At 45.3% G+C, this 19,173-nt stretch overlaps 1 protein-coding gene across 1 annotated transcript in view; it reads left to right on the top strand.

Moving 5' to 3' along the window:
- The window catches only part of ANKH (ANKH inorganic pyrophosphate transport regulator), a 137,895-nt gene that overhangs the window by 19,970 nt on the left and 98,752 nt on the right, over nt 1-19,173 (top strand). The gene's annotated exons all lie outside the window — the stretch shown is intronic.

The following is a 19,173-nucleotide window of genomic DNA, read 5'->3' as shown; positions in this document are numbered from 1 at the left end:
TGTATCTCGGAACACCTTAGACCAGAGGGAAGGTCAGGGAAACTTGGCAAATGTAACATAATCGCGTGTTTAGGAAATAAGCCGGGCTGTTTGCTTATTGTACAGAGAAAGAATGGACCAGAGAGAGAAACCTAAGGCAGCAGGGTTGTCCTGAGACTGCCGACCTTAGGAATATTACAAAATTTAAAAAAAAAAGGCTTTTCTAACCAAATTCGGGGCAATGAAGGCACGAGGCAGAGGGGGACACCCCGCAGCCCAGCGAATAAAGTTGCTCTGCTCTGCAGCCAAGAGACTCGTTCCCTCTTGTGAGGGATGTGAATGTGAACTTGGCTGCAGGGCAGGGTGGTGGGGAGATGCCAGAACACTCTATTGTTCCCCTTCATCCCTGCTTCGTGGGTTCACAGGAGTAAGAGAAAAGGATCGCGTCCATTAGGACAAGGTCACGCTCAGACATCTACAGCAGAGTGCGGTTCTATTCACTTACCCAAGGAGGTGACCTGTGTGCCCACTGTGTCTGAAAGGTGCCGTCTCGGCTGCCAGGTGTGGAAGTCAGGACTGCGGTAACCGCTTCCCTTTACTTAGTCCTCCTTGGGTGATGGCCTGGATCCTCCCCTACCCAAAGCTGAGACCGGGGGCCAGGGCGCATGCAGGAAGGGGTGGAGGGCTGTGGGGGAAGTAGGGGAAGAACCCACCTTACTCCTCAGTTCCCTCCTGCCTGCCTCTTCCTCCGGGTTCAGTCTCCTGACCCCCGTCTGTTCTTGCTCTGTGGTCTCTCCTGGTACTCTCAGATGGGCTCGGTTTGTTTTTGGTCAACCCCCAATGGTCGCTGGGAGGGGCTCTCGCGCACTGAGGTCTTGAGTGTCACGGACAGACAAGAAGCCCAGGGACTCGTTGGGCAGGGAGCTGAACAGCCCAGGAGACGGAGCCTCTGCTGCTGAGGTGGAGACAGTTACCAGACGCGGGAAGTAATGTGTGTGAATGTTCTAATCACTCCGTGTTCTGGCCACAGTGTAGACGCCCGCCTACCCTGAAGCCCTCAGCAAGACTTCGCTGTGCTGAACACAGGAGGTGACCGGGTAGAACAGGTGTGCTGTCCAGGGATCTCCAAGTGTTCCGCCTTGCGTGTCCAGAACATTCTGCCTTAGGCGTTATTGCTGAGAGAGGAAAGGGAAGGTGATCACCATCCAGTGGTAACAGGATTCTCAGTCGTGGCTCATGAGCACTGAGTGAATGGAGGAGACACTTCAGTGTTGATCATCAGCCTGGAGAGAAGAACACCCACCCTCCCGCCCCGGCCAGCTCTGTGTGTTCCCAGTCCAGCCCGAGAAACTTAGCTGAGCGTTTTCTCAGGATGCTGCAGACTAACGGCTTTGATGCTCCGCAGGCCTGGACGATCAGTTCATATGTGACCTATACGCCCAACAGTAATAACGCAGCATGGATTCCCCCCGCCCCCCCCGGCTGGTGTGCTTGGGGTGCTCCTTGGTCAGAACTGGTCTCTGTCCTTGACCTTCAGACCTGCCAGTGAGCTGAGCTTTGGATGCGGTTCACTCGTGGCTGAAACACAGCAGCAGCCTTCAGGACTGGCAGGTGAGGGAATGATGGGCGAGACCAGCAGCCGAGCTTCAGACAGCTCCCAGGCGAGGTCAGTATTACACAGGGGACGCCGATTAGCTGTTGGCCAGCCCTGCCTTAAGCAAAGCAGGCTGGAATGAACTCTTACGTTTCCTCACTATAAATAGCTTCCTACGTATCAATACCTAGGAGTTCATCCGATTTTAGCAAAAGCATCTAGTTAGCCTCTTACTCTCTCCTGGGGTCAGACATGTGCCAAATTTAGTATCCCTTCGTAAAGCGCCAGCCCCTCAGGTTTTTCTTAGAGCTTCAGGATTGGCACCTCATACTGGAATTCTAGGATTTGGGGCACGCTAGGTTGTTACGTACTGACCCCGGCTTCACCATGGATGAACCGAGATGTCATTTATGCAAAGTGGAACCAGCCAGTTACAAAAGGACAAATGATGCATGGTTCCACTCAGGAGGTCCCAGGAGCAGTCAGATCCGTAGAGACGGAGAGAACGGTGGCCAGGGGCTGAGGGGAGGGGGCGAATCAGGAGCTGGTGTTGAATGGGGACAGAGTTTCAGTTCTGAGCCGTGAAAAAAAGTCCTGGACGTGGACGGTGCTGATGGTTGTACAACAGTGTGGATGTACTTAACGTCACTGAATTTTCCGCTTCAAAAATTGTTACAGTGGTCGATGTTATATTATGGATAGTTTACCCCAATTAAAAAAAAATATTTTAAAAGAGAAATATCATGTATCTTGGGGTGCCTGGGTGGCTCGGTCAGTTAAGTGTCCGACTTCCGCTCAGGTCATGATCTCACGGTCCATGAGTTTGAGCCCCGCATCGGGCTCTGTGCTGATGGCTCAGAGCCTGGAGTCAGCTTCGGATTCTGTGTCTCCCTCTCTCTCTGCTCCTCCCCCACTTGCAGTCTGCCTCTCTCTCTCTCAAAAATAAATAAACATTAAAAAAGATTTAAAAAAAAAGAAATGTCACGTATCTTATGCTTTAATTACTTCCCCTTAGATCCCTTGTTTGTCCAGGAAGGAAGAGTCCTGATTATTTCCTTTGTTTTTAAAACAAAATGTCTGTATGTTAGCTCTTCATCCCCCTAAACATTTTTTTTTGCCCCGTTCTACCTAATGAGTGTAAAACCAGTAGAAGCAATTATTAAACATATCAGTCATATACATTTCCCCTTACAACTTTTAGGAAGGTTCGTGACACGTGCTATAGGGTAAAGAAGAAAAAAAATCATGATTAAGGTATTAACCTGTCAAGTTATATAAAACCAAGAGACATACTAATTTGGAGCAGCTGGGAGGTCTTTTCTGAGGCTCCACTCCGTGGGAACTGATCCTGTCTCTTCCATTGTTGTAGAGGCCCTTGGGTCACCTTTTAGGATGCCCCTTGGTTGGATGTCCCTTTTTTTTTTCCTTAGGATATTATTTTAAATAATCTCTACCCCCAACGTGGGGCTCGAACTCACCACCCCAAGATCAAGAATCACCTGCTCTACCGACTGAGCCAGCCAGGAGCCCCGCCTTCGCGGTCTTGAGGTGTCAGAACACCTTTTCTTTGGGGACAGACGCTAATGAAGCTCCCTGGGCATCATTAGAAAGCCAGCAGGAACTCCTTTAACCTGATACATCAGAATTTTGAGGAAAACTTCAAAAACAAAGGTAGTACTTCCTCAATCAAATTGTCATTTCTAGAAACCATCTTAGGCAGCAAACTCATCAGCAGCTACTTTTCCTTGAAAGTAGCAACTACTGTAACCATTAGAAGACCCCAGTCGACAGCACTGTGCTGAGTATTTGCAAGTTGGTCACACTGGACCTTAAGAGCTCTTATCACAGGGCGCCTGGGTGTCTCAGTCGGTTAAGCATCCAACTCTTGATTTTGGCTCAGGTCATAATCCCAGGATCATGGGTTCGAGCTCCAAATTGGGCTTAGTGCTGACCGTGCAGAGCCTGCTTGGGATTCTCTCTCTCCCTCTCTGCCCCTCCCCCGTGTGTGTGCGCGCTCTCTCTCTCTCTCTCTCTCTCTCTCAATAAATAAACTTAAAAAAATTAAATAAGCATGTTGAATATACCTCAATAGAGCCATTTTTAAAATTCTTTTAATTTAAAATTTTAAAAAGGAAAATAACAGGAAACATAATAAAAATATAACTCACAAATCAGAAGTGCACAGCTCAATTTACCTTGCGACTATAACATTAGATTCAAACCCCAGTTAGAAAAATCAGAATTTGGTTGAGGTCTGAATCCAGAAAAGAATAACCCATGTTTGTGACTTGTTTGTGTTTAACATTCACCGCCTTCCTAGGAAATTGTGGTTCCTTCTCGATGTGGTTCTGTCCTAGGACAAAATAGAAAACGGTGGGTACCATCTCCCTCCTGGAATAACATAGCATTCCTTCTTAGAAATCTTTAAATCGTGTATGTTGGATGCAGGACGAGGAAAAAATAAACTATCTTGCAAAAGTGTTCAGGGATTCCTTGCTCTAGCCAGATGCCCCACTTTGTGAGACCAAGAGAACATTGGAATCTCTTTTCGAGCAAACTAGTTTATGGGGGGTGTGATTGGGATGAAAGCAAAATGTTACCACCCGTCGCTTATATGGCAAGAGCCTCCCCTAATAAAGCATTTAACAGCTTCTCATGTATTCTCTTGCTTATTCTCAAGGTTTTAGTGACATTCATGGAGGGCCTTGGCTAAACATCTCGGACGAGGCCAGCCTGGGCGTTATGACATTAGATCACAGAAAGGGCCACATACTGGTCATTGTCTCTGGTTCATCCTGCAAGTCGTGACACGGTACTGGGCAGTCAAGGCAGGGGTTCCTCCCTCTGATGGCAGATGTTTCGATGGCACATTCCTTCCAGAGTCAGAATAAATACTGGGTTCCACAGACACGCACCCTGTGCATGAAGTGCCCTATTTAAGGTGCAAAATTAGAATATTAAGAGTGGCAGGCTATGCAGTGAGTTCCATTGGGATTTTCGTTCTCTTGTCCAGCGTCTTGTCGTTTCTTCTAGAAAATGAGAATCTAGAGCTTGGCATTTTCTAGTCTGCATCTGAATCTAGCCAGCCTTGAAAACGGAACCAAACAAAAACTCTGTTTTATGCTAAAGATTTTCTTAAAAAGGTATCTTTCCGGTTTTTGTTCTTAACTGATCCAACTCTCAAGAATTCAGGCTACAGAATATGCTGGAATTCTGTGCTTTAAGAGGACCCAGTCAGACAGCAAGCCCCAGCCGTGTGCCTGCGTGTGCGTGTGTGTGTTCATGACTGTCTAGGTTAGCGTCCTTTCTACCTGCCTTCGCTCCTCTCTCTGTTAAGGATGAGAATGAAATAGGATACAATCTTCCCTTTTCCAGACGTGAAAAGTAAGTTGGTATCTGCCGGAGTTCACCACTTAGGTTGAAATCGAAGTCAGGAAGTGGGAAAAATGTGCTGCGGTTGCTATGGCAACCCACTGACACCTCTCACGCTTTAGTTGCAAGACCTTTCCCCCTCTGTGAAACTAACAGGGCACCAGGCTCAATGGGCTCAAACAGCGAAGGGAAGATATATTTGGGTGGCTAGGTCAAAATCACTTGAAGGGTCTTTGCTCAGATGTGTATGATTCGTTTTTCATTTGGATTTGTGTTCAAAGAGATTCTCATGCTCTTTACAAACACCCGAGTCCCCCAGCGGCCAGGCCTTTGGTGTTCTTTGTCTTGCCGGGGATAGTGGTTCTGTTCTGTTCTGTTCTGTTCTGTTCTGTTCGGCGGCCAACGCATGCCCACCTTAGGGGCCGGGAGGGGTCTGGCTAGGCTTCTGCCGGGTCACAGCTGCATTGTGTATACACTGGCAGAAAAATTCACACCATGGAGGGTTGTGTTGTGTTCATTAAATGATTTATTGAAAAAATAAGCTGTTTATAAACTGTCCTTTATCAGAAAGTGTGCAAAGAGCCATCTGCCAAATAACATAATCCCACTGGAGTGAGGCAGACAGCCCCTCGGGGACCAGTTGTTTTGTGCTGGAGGCTTTCCCCTCTGTTTCCTCTCTCCCGTCGCCTCGGGCAGGGGCAGGCCCTCCAACCGCTGCAGCTCCCCCACCCCAACCTCCAGGCTTGCACACGGAAAGGTGCTCCTAGCTGTCCGGAGAAGGATGCTATTGCCCGGAGCGTGATTCCGTAATTCCGGCAGGAGACAAGGAGGGCGACTGGTTAAGCAGAAAGACAAACAGGAAAAGTAATTCACAGCCAGCAGGAGCTTCTGCCAGAGTCTCACAAGCCAAAAATTCATAGTAACACTGTATGGGTGTTTCTGAATCTTCCGAAGGCTTGAAATGAAATGATGGTAAGCAGCACAGGATGCCTGCTAGGGTAGAGTGTAGACCCATGCTGCTTTTTATCACCAGCACACCAAGCTATCCGAAAGATCAAGAGCTTGATTGTAAAATTGGTTTTCAAAGTCAGGAGTGCCGGATTTGAGAAGCATTTCAAAGAGTGCTCTGCTGAGCTGGCCCTGGGCTCTACTCTCAGGCTTTCCTAGGGTTTCTTTTTACAGTGACACAGACTCGCCCAAGTTATTCTAATGATTCACCAGAGACACACATTCATCCCTTTTAACGTTAGTCGCTTAGTCGCAATGGAATTAAAAATATATCTGGAGGGGCGCCTGGGTGGCTCAGTCGGTTAAGTGTCTGACTTCGGCTCAGGTCATGATCTCACGGGTCATGGGTTCGAGCCCCACGTCGGGCTCTGTGCTGACAGCTCAGAGCCTGGAGCCTGCTTTGGATTCTGTGTCTCTCTCTCTCTCTCTCTCTGCCCCTGCCCCTCTTACATTCTGTCTCTCTCTCTCAAAAATAAATAAACATCAAAAAAAATTTATATATATATATATATATATATATATATATATATATATATGGAAGCATCTTAACATTTTACCAACTCTGTAGAAATCCAGAATTATATCTATGCTTTTAAAAACCTTGTAAAGATATGACCATAAAAATTGCACTCAGTTGCACTAGCAGCAAAAGTAATGATTAAAACTACTTGATTCATTAATGTTAGTGAAGTCAGTAGGCTTTTCTTTCCTACCTCGGCTGACTTATTTGAGAACAGTGCTTTTCTCTGTCTCAACGACGGTAAAATCACCGACAAGTGATACAGCCCTGACTGTGTTCCAGGTAACTGCCCTAAGTCCTTTGCAGATATTAACTCATTAATCTGCTAACTGATGCTATGAAGCAGCTATTGTTATGATTCGCTTTTTCCAAATGAGGAAACTAAGGCACAGAGAGGGGAAGTGACTTGCCCATGACCGCACAGTAGACCTTTACATTTTTTAAGAATCTCCAGAAATCCCCTAGTAAGTCAGCAGTATACACGGTTTTCCCTGAACAGAGTCCTTTTCTCTCTGTACCCTAAGCTCACTGGAATTCTGTGCTTTAAGAATTTACTTTACGGTAAATTTACTTTAAGAATTTACTTTACTGTAATTAGCAATAGTAATGATAATAGTCTATGACATGTAGGGAGGGCTTGCTACTCTAGACCCTGCGTAAACGGGGTAGGGCCTCAGGTCAGTTCTGCTCATCCCTCTTGGGCCCAACACAGGCCAGTCCCCAAAGGGTAATATCTGTGCTGCTGTGAAAAGTCTCTGCCGAAGAAAAGCCTCTTTCTCTTAAAGTTGTGCAGCAGCCTTTTCCATCCTGATGTTCAGTGTAGTCCTCACCCTTTCTTACCCCTGTGGCCTTGGGGCTCAGTCCTGGGACCATGTATATATCAGGCCAGGGAAGGAGCGAGCAAAAGTCTTGTTTCAGCCTCCCTTGCTACAGTTTGGTTCTAAAGATTGGTATTTCTAACAGCTTGGAAAGCTGTCCAAGTTAGTAGGTGAGAGCTTGGTTCGAATGAACCCCCTTCAAGACCTGAGCTAAATTAGAGAGCCCAGCAGTCGGTTAAGCGGCCGACTTCGGCTCAGGTCACGATCTCGCAGTCCGTGAGTTTGAGCCCCGCGTCGGGCTCTGTGCTGGCAGCTCAGAGCCTGGAGCCTGTTTCAGATTCTGTGTCTCCCTCTCTCTCTGCCCCTCCCCTGTTCATGCTCTGTCTCTCTCTGTCTCAAAAATAAATAAACATTAAAAAAAAAAGATGATTATAAATTAGAGAGCCCAGGGTATCAGAATATCAAGACAGAGTCCTCACTTTTAATAAGCTTGTCAAGCCAATGTTTCTTCTCTCGTAGGACTTCTGACGTATATGGCTACGCTCTGATTTAAGAATGTAATGACTGGCAGTGCCTGGGTGGCTCAGTCAGTTAAGCGTCCAGCCTCACTCAGCTCAGGTCATGATCTCACGGTTTGTGGGTTTGAGCCCCACGTCGGGCTGTGTGCTGACAGCTTGGACCCTGCTTCGGATTCTGTGTCTTCCTCTCTCACTGCCCTCCCCTGCTAACGCTCTGTCTCTCTTTCTCTCTCAAAGATGAACGAACTTCAAAAAAAAAAAAAAAAAATTGGAAAAAAAAGGACAGAATGAGTGGGGCGGCTGGTGGCTCATTCGGTTAAGCGTTTGACTCTTGATTTCGGCTCAGGTCATGATCTCACAGTTCATGGGTTCAAGTTCATGCGTTCAGGTCATGATCTCACAGTTCATGGGTTCGTCGGGCTCTGCGCTGACAGTGTGGCATCTGTTTGGGATTCTCTGTCCTTTTCTGTCTGTTCCTCAACTCTCATGTGCTTTCTGTCTTTCAAAATAAATAAATAAGCACTAACAAAAAAAAAAAAAAAAAAAAAAAAAGAATGGATGAGTATTTACCTGCCTGGAGGACATCTGAAGATACAATCTATCACCAGCCTTAACTTGAGTGAGAGGAAAGTCACTGGCCTCAGGGGCTTTCTGCTTGCTGCCAGAATGATCCATCAGAGACACAGGAATAAGAGGACAGGTTAGTGAAGCCTCTCCATCAAGATGGCCAGCTAAGGGCCCACCAAAGCAGTAGTGTGATTGCATCAGGGTTGGAAGCATTAAGAAATTGTTTGGCTACTTGCCCATTCGGTTGTAGCTAGACATAGTTTGTCATTTGGAAGGTAGGCTGAAGGTAATCTTCATTTATTTTGAGACGGACAGAATGAGTGAAAGCAGGGGTGGGGCAGAGAGAGAATCCCAAAGCAGGGTCCGCACTAAAAGTGCCGGGCTTGAACTCCTGAACCGAGAGATCATGACCTGAGCTGAGGTCAGGTGCTTAACGACTGAGCCACCCAGGCGCACCCGTTGAAAGTAATCTTAACTAGTTATATTTCTCCTTTCAGAAAAGTTAGGTAGGTGTCGGTGTGTTTTCATTATCTTATAGTCCAAATTTTTCATTGCTCTCCTGGTGGAACGCATCCTTATCCTCATTTTAAAGCTGGGAACCTAAAGCATGAATAGTAATTAAGATTCACTTTAACCTTTGTTGGAATCTTACTGCCTCCAACTCCTCTTGCACCAGTTTTAAATAAATCGATTAAAATTTGTTTTTCATTCTTATGCTGTGTTTTCTAGATGACTAGAATACTTCCACAAATCCACTTATTTACTTAATATAATCTGTTTTTATTTTGACTTTTCCCCTGCATGGAACTACCCCTAGAACCATTAACTAGCAATTTGACAGTTGGCTTTTGTTATTGAATTTTTTGGAAAGGATATGGCTTGTTTATTTTTTATTTTTTTAATAATGTCTTAAATGTTTATTTATTTTCAAGAGAGAGCCAGAGTGTGAGTGAGGGAGGGGCAGAGAGAGAGGAAGACACAGAATCCGAAACAGGCTCCAGGCTCCGAGCTGTCAGCACAGAGCCAGATGCAGGGCTTAAACTCACAAACCATGAGATCATGACCTGAGCCGAAGGTGGATGCTTAACTGGCTGAGCCACCCAGGCACCCCTGGCTCATTTATGATCTAGAAATATTGTTTTTATCTCATTGCAACTATTTTGGGGTCCTTATAACAAAGCACAGTAGTGGAAATAATATTTATTTACACGTGGAAAGCTATCAAAATTTCCACCGAGATAATACATTTATAGCTGTGACAGCACCCTTTTAATAACTTTTAAATAGTTTTTGTTCACTTTTAGTTTTTTAATTCTGTCCTATTTTGGAAAGGTAACTGCTTAAAGACTGGTTTCTTAGTATGATTTTCAGACCGGAAAATCTCAAAAGAACCTGTATCTGGAGGTTCTTGATCTAAAACTGACTCTTCCTGGAAGGGAACTGCCAGCAGCTCTCACTATAATGTTTCATAGGGCTGTGCCTTGTTGGTATTATGAGCTGTTGGGAAGTTCTGGTAGAGAATTGGATGCTTTGCTGGGCAAGGATTTTTTTCTCCTTCAAAATTCAGGGTAAGTTTTAAAAGCAAACTATCTTTTACATGGGACTAAGCTTTGTTCCTTAAAAGTTATGCAGGGCATTGGACCAGGGACTCCTTACTACATGGGAATCGTGGCTGTAAATATTGTGGCTGCATTCTGCATGGGAAAAGGGGATCCTGGAAATGTGTTAGAGGCACATCTTAGCATATACCTAGCGCCTTGAGCCAGGAGTAAATGAGCTCAACTATTAGTGAGGAGATGTGACAAGCAAAGAAAGTCGTTTTTTTGTGAGACACTTAGTGACTTAATTAAGAGAGGTGAAAATAATAATGAAAATGGCTAATGGAACTAGATAGCTTCCACACCCTTCCTTCTGGAGCCTCCACTCTCGGAGGCCTCTGAGTTGGGCATCACAGCCCTGCCTAGTGGAAAGCCAGGCTTCCATGCAGTCCGGCCAGGAACTGTCCAGTGGGAACTGTCCTTGTCCCATCCTCCCTGCCCCAGCTCTAGAGGAAAGGCCTGTGCGGCGTTCAAGTGGGAATATTGCTTCGGGATTGAAACCTTTTTTTTAAATAAAATTTTTTTTTTGGGATCCCTGATTTTGTAAACGGTGAGCGTATATAAACACCCACCGAAAGAAATAGGGTTCTGTGACTTTTCACAGTTAGCAAATTATCACCGGGAAAACCCAGGCAGCCTCACATTGTGTCTCCAGAATCCGGAAGTAGTAACCTGAGTGGAAGAACACCATCCGGCTGGCAGCCTGGGGTCACAGACGACCCTGTAGAGACAGACGCCTGGTGAAGCATTCCCGGTGTTAGGCCAGGTTGTGGTCTGACCTGTGGAGGAAGCTGTGGTCTGATTTGTCCTTGGGCGTTTGCTTCTCCCTGGAGAGAGCAAGAGAAACAGCTCGGGGAGGTTGGCATTTCTTGAGGGAAAATGGAGAAGGGGAGGGGTCAAGTATTGGTAAGGGGAGCCTGGAGGTTGGGGGTTAGTCTTGGGTTTTGTCGGTATCTGCCTTGTCCCCTCCCCGCAACCCCCCCCAGTGACACAGAGCCACATGGGGGGGCCACAGCCCGGCTGAGTGGCTTCCCAGAGTTAAAAGTTCTCTCAAACTACAACTTGTAAAGCTTTGTGCAAATTTCAGTTGAAAGAATATTGCTTTTAAATGCACCGTCAGATAAATTATGAAATAGTGTATCTTAATGTAAAAGAAATGCACAAGAGATTGCCTTATATGACTTTAAAATCAGTTTTACACATTCGGATTTGTCACTTTCCATGTGGAGCAGCGAGTGGAATATTCAAAACTATAGTTTCAGTATTCTGCTTATCAGAAAACCGTTACTTCGCCTAAATAGTGTTGTCCTTGGAAAGAATAAGGAGAACAAATTGAACCACCTCTCTATGAAGGCATAAAAAAAGATCCAACGTGAGATACCTTTAGAGTTGCCGACTGACCCAGTCTGCCCAAGACCGAGGCATTTCTAGCGATCCAGGACAGGACTTTCAGTGCTAAACCAGGGGGGTCCTGGGCAAACGGGGTGGGGAGGGGGCGCTGGTGCCTTCCGAGTGCCAAGAGCCAGGCTAGATGTAGGGTAAAGTGATGAACCAAGTTCAGTGTCTTATAGGCAGGGCCAGCTTCAGGGCTCTCCTTCCAGGACCGTGCCTGTGAAAACAGTCAGTTGGGGAAGCAGTTTGGGAAAACAGACCCACAACCCTGGGCTCTTCAATAGCCCTTTGCTAACGTGTTTGCATTTGCGTTGCCGTGAACTGTCCATTAGGACCAAGTTAGTTTTAGGTTAGCAAGGGTGCTTTTTTATCCCGAACGTTGTAGACGCCCCTCTCCCCGCACACACACTCGCACTCCCTAGCCCGCAACATTTAAATATCCCAAGCCACGAGGGAATATCTTCCGGCCACTTCTTGCCCCACGGGCCCCCTGGATGTGTTTGATTTGGCCTCTTCACTCAGTTCGTTCATCACTTTCCTATTCGTGTGGTCCCCACCTTCGGTTTTTCCGGCCTGTGTGGGTGTGTGTAACCAGGCACAGGGCAGTGCCCACACGGGGGGCTGGCCACAAGTAACGTGTCCTCAGTGTGATATGGCACCCTGTTAGGAACACACAGTTGCCCTACGTGCCCAGGTACAAAAGGTTTCGAAGGGCAGCCTCGCCTACAGAGAACTCCTGCCTGACAGTTTTGCTTCTTCCTACACCCGTTTTTAAAAACTTGCGTAGCAGTTATTCTTAAGGATGCCTTCGGTCTGGCAGGGTGATTTCATGTGGCATTTAACAAGGTGTTTTTCAACCTAAGACACTACTTTCCTGACGTTAATTCATCCTCCCGTCCGTTTTACGGGTAAAGAATAGACAGATGGGGGCGCCTGGGTGGCGCAGTCGGTTAAGCGTCCGACTTCAGCCAGGTCACGATCTCGCGGTCCGTGAGTTCGAGCCCCGCGTCAGGCTCTGGGCTGATGGCTCGGAGCCTAGAGCCTGTTTCCGATTCTGTGTCTCCCTCTCTCTCTGCCCCTCCCCCGTTCATGCTCTGTCTCTCTCTGTCCCAAAAATAAATTAAAAAAATGTTGAAAAAAAAAAAAAAAGAATAGATGCCTTTTCCAAATATTGCAAAACCAGGACCAGACATCAAGCATTAATAATTTCCTGCAGTATGTAACATGGTGCTGAGATCGCGAAGGGTCATTTTAGAGGCTAAGTGGATGTTTTCCTGAAGTTACTAATTTAACTTGGAGCGAATTCACGAACTTTGATGAAGACAACAGTACTTAACTTCAGTATTTCCTCTTTCATATATCCTGAGGGCAGGAACGCAGCTTGCATTTGCCTCCGATCTCCGCCCAAAACAGAGGAAACGCGCAACAACTCTTTTTTATGCGATTCGATTTCCCGAGGAGATTCTTTCTAAGACCAGCTCGAGAGAGACACACGTGGTGCCTAATGGTTGTCCAGCCCTAGCCTGGCAGGAGTGGATTCTAGACCACGTTCCTGTCGATTTGCTGCACGAGAGCAGGCGACATGCCCAAATACGGTCTTCCTGAGCATTTGGTCGTTTATTTATAAAGCAGAGACTCGACACTTTTCTCTTGTATCGCAGAGAGAAGGCAGTATTATTTGTAGAACTTTGGCATTTTCCAGTTAGACGCTGAATTCTAACCGTATGGTCTGTTTAGTTTTGGGTGGTTTGACTGGGTTATTTCTAGACATCTGACCACCAAGATCGAGAAAGGAGAACAGAACTTCAGGAAGCTGCATATCAATATAGGTGCTTCGGGTGTTATACACAGTATGGTGGTGTTTCGAAATACTGAAGAATTCACCTGAGTGCAAATACTGGCTTTGCCACTTACTAAGGATGTGACCCTGCTTAACTCACTCGGCTTCTCCCAGCCTGACTTCTCTGTATAGGGCTGGGAGTAAAACATATTTCATAGGGTCATAGTGAATGTTTAACTAGACAAAACACGTGTTGGTGCTCAGTGTAGAGCCTGATACTAAATAAGTTCTTCTAGATTCTATTTCTCTTCTTCATAATGTACAGTAAGAGTCCTCAAGGGGCACCTGAGCGGCTCAGTCGGTTAAGCATCCGACTGAGGCTCAGGTCATGATCTCACAGTTCATGGGTTCGAGCCCCGTGTTGGGCTCTGTGCTGACAGCTCAGAGCCTGGAGCCTGCTTTGGATTCTGTGTCTCCTCCTCTCTCTACTCTTCCCCGGCTGACACTCTGTCTCTCCTTCTCTCAAAAGTAAATTAAAAAAAAAAAAAAATTAAAATAAAGTCACCAATTAACTAAAACTTCAGTAAAGGTGCATGCTTTGAAATTCTTTCTTTTGAATGATTGTCCTACAAGGAATTCCCTTGGGTAATCCAGACCTTAAAGACAGGGACATTTGACTTGGGCAGAGTCATTTCTTGTTCTTTTACCCCTGATTTGGATACAGTGCAGGGATGTGCCTTATTTGGATAAACGGATATTTTCCTACAGCATGGCTGCAGTTTAGGTCATGAAATATTTTCACAGGTAAATTTTCCATATAATCAGATCCTTATAAGAGGGCATATTCCTGGTGGCCATATAGTATGGCCCAAAGAACTGCATTAAAGACAGGCTTGTTTTTAATTGTAAGATATCCTTGGGTAGTATCCAAGCCAACGTGTCACGGCCAGTTTTATGTCCAATTGCGTGGTAAGATTACCATGATTGCTTTTTCTAAATAGCATCAAAGAGATAGCAGTGCTAAAAATGTCGTGTTGCAGACATGCCCGAAACAGGGGGACGTATTTTATAGTTTGAAGTTAATGTGATTTGTCCTGTGCTAGAGGGGGTACCCACATGCTGTGATCTGAAGTTTGCCAAGGACTGCCCGTTACCCAGACAAAAACAGACATGGCTCCTTCACCTCCCTGGAGACATTTGGAAACTGCCAGCAGTCAATGGCCATTTCAGATGACGGCCCTGTCTCTTGAAGGCCTCTGTTCAAACATCCATTATAATAAAAAGGTAACCTGAGAGAAGGAGGACCTTGCGTAAGGCATCAAACTGCACAGTGATCAACTCTCAGTGAACAGGATGCCAAGAAAAAGAGGTCTTAGACCCAGAGACATTCTCATATAAGGAGAGTTAAAACAAAGGTCCAAGAGTTTATGGACCGTGCCAGGTGGGATCCTTCAATTGGGAGGCCTGGGAAGTGGGATGAGATACAAAAGGGAGCTGAGAGGACCTTTACTGACAACCAACCTTCTTCCTCAACTACGTATGCCTGGACGGGCCTTACACAACACCCGGGTGAATAATCCCCATGGTGTACATGCGCTATGTTGCATTTTTATTAAAAAGGCAGTGCAGACTAGCTGTTGAGAACGCCAACTCTCGGGCTAGACTGCCATTTGCACCTGTTCATCAACTTACCTTGGCTGTCCTTAAACTATTGAAATCTTGGTGTTTCGCTTTCCTTAGCTGAAAAACTACCTGACTATAGAGCTGTTGAGAGAATTTAAAGAACTAATACATGTAAAGCACTTAGAGTAGTATTTGGCACGCGGTAAAAGTATTAGTTATTATTGTTACTAAAATATGCTAGAGCCATGTCTTCAGGAAGGAAAAAGGACAGATTGGGGTCTGCTCACTGCCTGAGCCCACAACAATGATGACATCCCAGTCACTTAGCTTGTAAAAGTTTCGTTCTTGTTTGTGCCACAGACCATATCCAGGAGGGAGGTGGCTCTGCTCCGTGCAGATCAGGAACCTAGGTTCCTAATCCTATAGAATGGATCCATCTGATTCTAGGGCTTCTAAGTCCTTCCCTGATTTTCAGCATCCAGGTGGCGGGTAAGGCAAGAGAATATTTGCTCAGGAGTTCTTAGGAACCAGACCTTCTCGCACGTTCCATCGGCTTCATTACATTCATTACTCCTCTCACATTTTATTGGCTAGAATTGGTCACATGGCCCCACCCGATTTCAGAGGAGATTGAGAAACGTAGTTTAGCTGTGTGCCCAGGAAGCAGAGAAGAACATGGATGTGGGTCTGAATATGGATAAAGCGATAACACATGGGTGATTTTGATTGATGTCACAATTTTCCCGTGAAGCATAAGCATTTTTAAATTTAATTTTAAGAAATAATGAGAATAGGAGCACCTAGGTGGCTCAGTCGGTTTAATGTTTGACTTCAGCCCAGGTCATGATCTTACAGTTCATGGGTTCAAGCCCCGCATCAGACTCTATGCTGACAGCCCAGAGCCTGGAGCCTGCTCCCAATTCTGTGTCTCCGTTTTCTCTCTGCCCCTCCCCGGCTCACGCTTTGTTTCCCCTTCTCTCTCAAAAATAAAATAAACATTAAAAAAATTTTTTTTAAAGAATTAATGGCAAAATCTACTCTCTTAATGAGCAACACTCAAAAATTCGAATGTTCATGTAGACCTCCAGCTACGTTATCATTGCTGAATAAGACTGTAATAAAAGTTAACACTTATGGAGCATTTACTGATGAAATTATATATTTTTTAAGTTTTAATGTTTATTTATTTTTGAGAGAGACCGAGCATGAGCGGTAGAGGGGCAGGGAGAGAAGAGACACAGAATCTGAAGCAGCCCGTGAATCCATAACTTGACAAAATATGGTAGAGAGTGGGTTTGTAGTCATCTACTCTTGTTTTTTACTTAGGGAGACCAAATCCAGATACACAGCAGAACAGACTTAATCCAGTGTGGGGTGTTCATTCTACCTGATACAGCTCCTATCAATTCGTCATGATCTGAGTGGTTTGTCAAGAAGATATAATACACAGGAGCGTGGAAAAACACACATCGGTGTGTACTTTATCCCTTGGCTTACTTTATTTGCTTAGCTAAACATGCTGTGTTTATTATCAGGTTAGCCATGCATTAGTCTGGAAAAGTAGCTTTGGTGTCTTAACGTCTGATACCTGTTTAGATATTTTTTGGAAAATCAGTTAGGTCCCTTATTTATGGGATCTGTGGTTAATGTTTTCTTCATAGAGGCTAAATAACCTGATGTCACTGGTATGTGCGCTTTAATCTCTTAAGGATCTAGCATCATAGAGAAAAAAGATGCACGCACGGTTCTGTGAGCCCTTGTGGGTGGACAGTGTAGAGGGTGATTTTTGAGTGGGGAGCTTCTTTCCTTAAGAGATTCTGCATGGCCGGTTAAGGTGAGTCAGCTCATTGCCATTTTTATCAGTTCCATAGATTGCGGCTTTCTCTGTGGAACTAAGATGTGTCTGTAAGAGCCCTGAAAAGTGGAGATGGAAACAGAAGCAGATGTGTAATCGTACAAAGGGTCTTGATAGGCCATGGAATAGCTCAGTAATTAGAATGTCTGTCCCGGCATATCTACTTCCACATTTTTGGCCAAGCTACAAGACAGTTGGCTGTTGGCCCAGTTGCTTGTGGCCTCATCTGCCTTTTGAAAAGACTCCGTATGGAAGCCAAATGAGGAAAGCAGCTACTCCTGAATATTTGGCTCGATGACCATTAGTTTATTTGTTTTCATTGCTGCCTTGTTCAGGTTTTAGAAAAACAGGAATAATTAGGCGACCCCGTCGATCTGTCGGTTACGAACGGGTCATATTCCTATGCTTTTCATCGGTAGGTCTCAAAGCATTTTTCACTGTGCAAAACCGTACTGTTCGTGACCACGTTTGTCCTTCAAAGTCATTTTCACAGAGTTGAGAATGACCTTGTTCACCTTGCAGGGTGTGTGACCGTGGCCGTGGGTCACCGAGTTGAGCTGACGGGCTGGGCTCAAGAGAGGGGCCAGGCAGAAAATGAAAGCATGCAGGGCCACCTTCTCAGGCTGTAACATTGGTAATTTAGTATAGACTTTGGACTTGGGACCTCATTCTTGAAAGCTGGGGACCCTTTTGCAACATATCAGGATCCAGGAGTATAGCAGTCTCTCATATTAATTGGTTATGTGGTCTCACAAACTGCAGGACTTTATATTTATTAGCTGGCATTGTTTGGAAAGGACTGTTTATTTTTATAATGGGCAACGTCACATGGCTGTTCTCATTCCATGAGCTAATATTGAGGGTGTTTTGGTTTCTGTGGCACACTGGGCTGTTGTGTTTTAGATTCCATGACCACAGACGTGCATTATCATTCCCCTCCTAATTCAAATGCAGCTCAATTTTAACACTAAAAAGAGACCATTTTTAATATTGGCACTCTTGGACGAATTGCCCAGTCATGATTGCCCCGTAGGGCTTCTAGTCCAGTTTGGGTTTGGATTGCTGAACAGCAAACCATCTCTAGGCTATGTCTAGCCGGCTCTGATTCTCTCCCCACCCCAGTAAGAAATCTGATGGGGCTCCTGGGCGGCTCAGTCAGTTAAGCATCCAACTTCGGCTCAGGTCATGATCTCACGGTCTGTGAGTTCGAGCCCCGAGCCGGGCTCTGTGCTGACTGCTCAGAGCCTGGAGCCTGCTTCGGATTCTGTGTCTCCCTCTCTCTCTACCCCTCCCCTGTTCACGCTCTGTCTCGCTCTCTGTCTCTGTGTCTGTCTCTCTCTCTCAAAAATAAATAAACATTAAAAAAACAAAAAGAAATCTGGAGAAAAATCATTTTCCTGTCACTTTTTAATTTTTTCGTATTTATATTTCATCAGAACCTGTTTTTTGGGTTTTTTTTTTTTTTTCCCTCTTTTAGGAAGGATGGTCCTGCTGAAAATAGATTGTTTTAGCCTTTGTATTTGTAGAGAAAATGTAACAGAGATGTGTTTTCCTGCAGGCTCTTCGTCAGTGTATGATATTCTTGCTACCACCTACTTGTTCAGTGGTTTCTGTTCTGCTGCCTGTTGATCTGGGCGACGGCACCACAGAAAGAAAGGAAAGTTTAAATGTGGAAGTGACCTCTTATGCGTCAGAGCCTCTGCACTTGAAAGCCATTTGTTAGTTTTGATCTCTAGTTGGCTTGGGAAGAACCCACTTTTTCTCTCTGGGTCCTCCAGTTACTGAGTGATTTGTAGGAGGATCTTGCACTCCAACTCCATGCTACGATTGCTTTCTTGCCACGTGATGTTAGAAACGGTTCATTTCGTGGACAGCATTTCTCTTCTTTTTTGAATTATTTAAAAAAATTTTTTTAAGTTTATTTATTTTGAGAAACACAGAGACAGCGTGAGAGGGGGAGGGGCAGAGAGAGAGAGAGAGAGAGAGAGAGAGAGAGAGAATGAGAGAGAGAATCCCAAGCCAGCAGCGCAGAGCCTGATGTGGGGCTCAAACTCACGAAACCATGAGATCCTGACCCGAGCCGAAACCAAGAGTTGGGACCTTAACTGACTGAGCTCCCCAGGTGCCCCAAATGATTTTACTTTTTAATTGCTGTTGTTGTTATTTCCTGCTATTCTGGGAGATACACACACTGACATTTGAATGAATCACAGTTCAGAGCACTTAGGACCAATGCAGTAAGTCAACTAAAGTTGTTTTCTTATAACAAAAACCATAAAACAGTACAGATTCAGCTCTCTGACTGCCCAGGCGACTATTAGCAGTAATCTCTGAAGTTCATACTTTGCCCCTTTGCAACAAATATCGTCAATGTCAGAAGCGTGGTTGGAAATTTGGTTTCATTTAGTGTTGTAAAATTTCATAACAATGTACTTAATATTACTAAGCCCAGATAGCCTCGAATGAATACAGTATTAGTGGTATTTCATGGCAGATACTTAAGGCACAGGAAGAGGGCAAAAGTGGTCTTCGTGTATTTCTTGGACTTG

Source organism: Panthera onca, chromosome A1 (genome assembly GCF_046562875.1).
Source record: "Panthera onca isolate mPanOnc1 chromosome A1, mPanOnc1 haplotype 2, whole genome shotgun sequence".
NCBI lineage: Eukaryota > Metazoa > Chordata > Mammalia > Carnivora > Felidae > Panthera > Panthera onca.
The sequence above is the reverse complement of the archived record's forward strand: the minus strand, read 5'-3'. Positions and strand labels throughout refer to the sequence as shown.